The following is a 4673-nucleotide window of genomic DNA, read 5'->3' on the forward strand; positions in this document are numbered from 1 at the left end:
CCAAGACTCCCTCCCCGTCCCTCCCCCACCCTAACAACCCAAAAGACAAAACAAAATACACACAAGGCAGACACAAGGCCAGAAACTTACCTGCTTTCAACCAGCTGCAAAGTCAAGGCTCACTTAAGCTCCCCCCCAAAAATCAATTGTCCTTCCTTTTTTAAAGGTTTGCTCTCTCCTTGGGAGGGGGAGAACACCTTCTGGTTCCCAACTCCAGGCAGTCACTCTTTACAATTTATTTTGTCGTACATCATTTGATCACCATGAATTAGCAACAGCAAGAAAATGTAGGAGAGGGAGAAAAGAGAGAAAGAGAGAGGGAGAGAGAGAGAGGGAGAGAGAGAGGGAGAGAGAGAGAGAGGGAGCAGAGCTTTCTGCAAGAGAAGAAGAAGAAAAAATGTACGTGTGACAAATTATGCTACCAAGAAACAACACATCATTATCCTTGGGCCTGGGGCTCAGTGAGTCGTAACGAGAGTAATAGGAAATCCACGGTTGGGGAGAGAAACGGTCGTGCTTGGCCAGTAGAGAGAGACCATACAGGGGGATGGATGCTGGAGAGACTCGCAAAATTATGGCTCAAGGCTATTGTAAAAATTGTCGAGCGTAAATGACTGCGATTTCAAACATCTTTGGAAGAAAGAAGGGGAAAAAGCGTGCCCCCCCTCCTCCCTCTCCCTCTCTCTCCCTCTCTCTTCTCTCTCTCTATAAAGAACCGTCAAGTTTTAGTGCGCATTGCTAATTAGTCAATTTCTCTCTGCCTTCACAGGCTGGCGACTTCGCTGCTGAGCTGAAACTGCTAATTTCTGTGACCAGCTTTTTTCTTAGCTGTGATCTGGATGAATGAGTAGCTGTCTCACAGAGATGACAAAAATAAACTCTAATCCCCCCCAAAATTTCCACTACATCTTTCTCATGCATAGATTTATGATCTTCAAGCGCTCTGTGCAATATGCAAACTTTTTTTTTTGTCTGTATATATGCTGTTGTTTCCAGATTTCACTACATTGGTATGCTGCTTTTCCCTTTCACCCCCTCCCGCACCGCCCCCCCCCCACACACACACTATGAAATGCAGAAACTGTGGGATCTCAAAGTATGCCTAGATGCTGCTACTTTACAGTGTCCTGGTGTTTAGGGTGTGAGTCTGACTTGGGAGACACTAGCTAGCCCTTGCCTAAGAGGTGAGTGGCTGATCATATGAACTGGGGTGGGGAAAGCAGACATGGTAGACAGAATAAAGAACAACCCTTTGCTTTACATGTGTTTCCCTGCGCTATTCAAGCTTTATGCTCTTGCTGGAAAACATATTTTTTCTATCATTTTGTCTGGTTAAACAACCACCTCTGAACTTCTCCATCAGTTCGTCAACAAGATAAGGGATCAGAAGTCACATTTTCTTTTTTTCCGGGAGATTATCCTATTGTCAGATTTGTCTTTCAATTAGGAGTCTTTGATGTGCAGGAGCTAGAATCAAATGCTAGGAAACCCAGCTGCAATTTCGCAAATGTAACCTTTCAACTTTGGAGATCCTCGGATAGATAAAGAGGACCATCTAGAGCTCCCAGTTTTGACCCTGCTTAGCATGCATAACAAACCCTAGCATGATTCCAAAATTTTAGCTGCTCCAGAGATTCATGTGCATTTTGATAGAGGACATGTTCTCTAGACTTATCTCATGATGTATTGCGCCCTTACATTTATAGCCCTGCATTTTGGTTGTCAATAAAGGTTGCAGGTGTCCAAGAAAGAAAGAAAAAAAAGGAAGCAGAAAAAGGAAGGTATGCCCTTGAATAAAATGAACATGAAAGAAAGCTGGACATGAGTTAAATTGAGTTTTGTTTGCTACTAAATATATGAATGTGATTCATTCTAATTTATATGTGCTCTGATTAGTAGTAAACTTATTGAAATATACATCAGGGCACCACTGAAAGGCTGTCTTTGTACCTTCCCCTTCGATTTGTGAGAGATGGAAAGACACCTGCTTCAGGGAGGGGGGAAACCTGAAATTCTTTGGTTCAGAAATCAGGATTTCCCCATTTAGAATGGTAAACATTAACATGCATATGGGATATTTTCTCTTACATAAATGAAGAAGGATAGATCTGAAGCATTTATCCCTCACCAAGGCCCTTCTCTATTGAGGCCTTAGATTAGCTGAGAGTAAGACTACTTCATTCAGATCTTGCTAAGATGCTGCATTCTCAGATCATATTTATAACAGAAAAACCGAAATACATGGTACAATAATAAAAAGGATTTTTTGTTTAGAGCAGATAAAAGAAAGAACAAACAGATTATCCAAATCTTTGGGGCCCTATAGTTCATTTTGATGTTTTTTGCTTTTTGAATTTCCCTTAGTTAGGTCTTGAACAGGAAGATTGTGTGATTATAATATACAGTGCCTTTTTGGGGTTCTGTTTCATTAGCAATTAAAGCTATCAAACATGTGGAGTATCACCCAAATCTCATACATATAAGGTACAATTTGTACTGTTTGCTTTGATGTTTGATCTTTTATGAGCTTCCAATGAAGTATTTGGAACTAAATCTAAAGGTGAATGAGAGTATCGATCACTTAAATTATCGCCATCTTTCCATTCTATCATAAAGGATTTAAGGTATATTTTGTAGGCTTCAAAATATCTCAGTTTTGAGTTTCTATTTTTTTCTGATAGGATATATTGATCACTAATTATGATTACTAGGATCTTTGTTGCTTCCAAACAATATAAAAGCCAAATTTCAAAAATTTTGATGACCTGTAATTTTAATGCTTATTTAACAACTAGAATGGAAAGGGAAGTGAGGCGATTTGGGGGCTTGCAATTCTAAAACAACTGCTAAAATGAAGTGGCTAGGTTGTTTCCTTCTGGACTTTGAAGATACACTATTTGAGATATTTAAAATTCCAGAGGAAAAAAATTACAATTAGGGCTATTCTGAAAGCAATTAAAAAAAGAATATCGATAATAAAAAAGATCCCTTCATAATCTGTGTGTAAACTAGCGTATATATCACGTAAATCTCACACCTCCAACATATTGCATTGGCTTTGGCTGAAATTATTGTAGAACTCACAAATGATATGACACTATTTACAATAAATCCCGTTATGAAAGATTCAATTTGCAGCAATCAGATGCTAGCTACTAAGCGATTGCAAGTATTTGAATTTTATCCTACTTCACTGTTCAACGTACAGAAATTGCATCTGTGTGTTTGATCTGTCCTGCTGAGCACTATCAGCAGCTTGCATCTCTGCCACTATTGTTTTTAAAATGGCAGGAAGGACGTGACTAGTCAAGAGCACTCAGCAGGATGGCTTTCACATGGCATCAGAGAAGCCAGAATCATTTTATAAAAAAATTAAATATGATCATGGAGTCATCTAACTCAAGCAGTCTTCATACTTGGACAGAATTATCAAAATTATTCATCAGTGAATCTGCATTTAAACTACATACAGTGGAAAGATTTGGAATCAGTTACCACTGAGCAGTCTACTCAGAGCTTCCCCTAGCTCTGGGCAGTTTGGTCAGCCTTCAGGGTGGCAGGGACGAGGTGGACAATGGCTCCAGTAGCTCAGGACTATCTCACTAGACTGGATGAACTCAAGTTTATCTTCAGGGAAGTTCTAGAAGTGTTTTGCAGCCTAACAGAAGGGGCAGCCACCTTATATTCTCCCGTTTCTTGGCTTGTGTGCTTAAGATGTGTGAGTTATCACCAAATTGTATAAATATCAGAGCCTAGCATCCCCAGTGTTTCTTTTCATGAATAAATCCTTCCTGCGGACTGACCTTTCAGATTGTGACCATTGTAAAATGGGTGGATAAAGAGAGAAATTGTCCCACTTTACTGATAACAATTGAGTAAAGAAGTACTTCACAGCTTCTTCAAAGCCAGGGAGTGGCAAAAGCCAGATAAAACTCATACGTTTCTAGTGTTTTTGTTTTAAATCATGGGTGGAGATGGCCAGAGATCTCACAAAGCCATCAGCATCAAGAAGCTTATTGAAGAACGTAAAATCTGAAATAACAATAAAAGATAAGAAATGGTGCTATTGACTCGCATTTTGTCAAAAGCCAAGGATTTATTATTGCCCCAGGGTCAAGCCCCAATTCCATGGCAAACATTCTGGGTTCCCAGGATCTAGCTCTAACTCTTCTGGGAAGTCTGTTAGCTGTTTTCTGAACACACTCCACTTTCATACAATTTAGGTTGTGTCCTTACGAACGCCTTGGTTCTCTCTCTGTATAGAAATCCCACCTATTTCTCAAGATAAAACTCAAATTTCTTTCTGTTTCTGTTGTGAAACTTTTCCTGGCAACCTCGAGTAAAATAATAATAGTACTTATTTAGCTCATTACTTGTGTGGTAGACACTAGTCTAAATCCTTTAGATGTTTTAATTTCTTAATCCTCTTGCTAATCCTATGAGAGAGTATGGTAGATTGTAAAAATGGCCCTAATCTTTATGCTTCTTGGTATAAACACCCCATTATAACGTGGTTTTGCTGCTCTTTCCCATAAAGACTGGAGTCTATTTCCCTACCCGTCAAATGTGAGCTGGCCTTGTGACTTGCTTTTGACCAAAAAAAAAAAAAAAATGCCAAAAGTGTCTTTGTGCCAACTTTCAGTCTGAGCCTCAAGAGGCCTTGTATGCTTCAA

The 4673-nt window shown here is 39.4% G+C and overlaps 1 protein-coding gene across 1 annotated transcript in view; it reads right to left on the reverse strand.

Annotated features, from left to right (window-relative positions):
• KLHL14 (kelch like family member 14) overlaps positions 1-1833 on the reverse strand; it is a 114073-nt gene extending 112240 nt beyond the window's left edge. The window contains exon 1 of the mRNA XM_019652064.1: positions 91-1833. The gene's annotated coding sequence lies outside the window, so the exon portion shown is untranslated. The remainder of the gene's footprint in view (positions 1-90) is intronic.
• Between the last annotated feature and the right edge of the window lie 2840 nt (positions 1834-4673).

The sequence above is a fragment of the Hipposideros armiger genome, unplaced genomic scaffold, assembly GCF_001890085.2.
Source record: "Hipposideros armiger isolate ML-2016 unplaced genomic scaffold, ASM189008v1 scaffold_173, whole genome shotgun sequence".
Taxonomy (NCBI): Eukaryota; Metazoa; Chordata; class Mammalia; order Chiroptera; family Hipposideridae; genus Hipposideros; species Hipposideros armiger.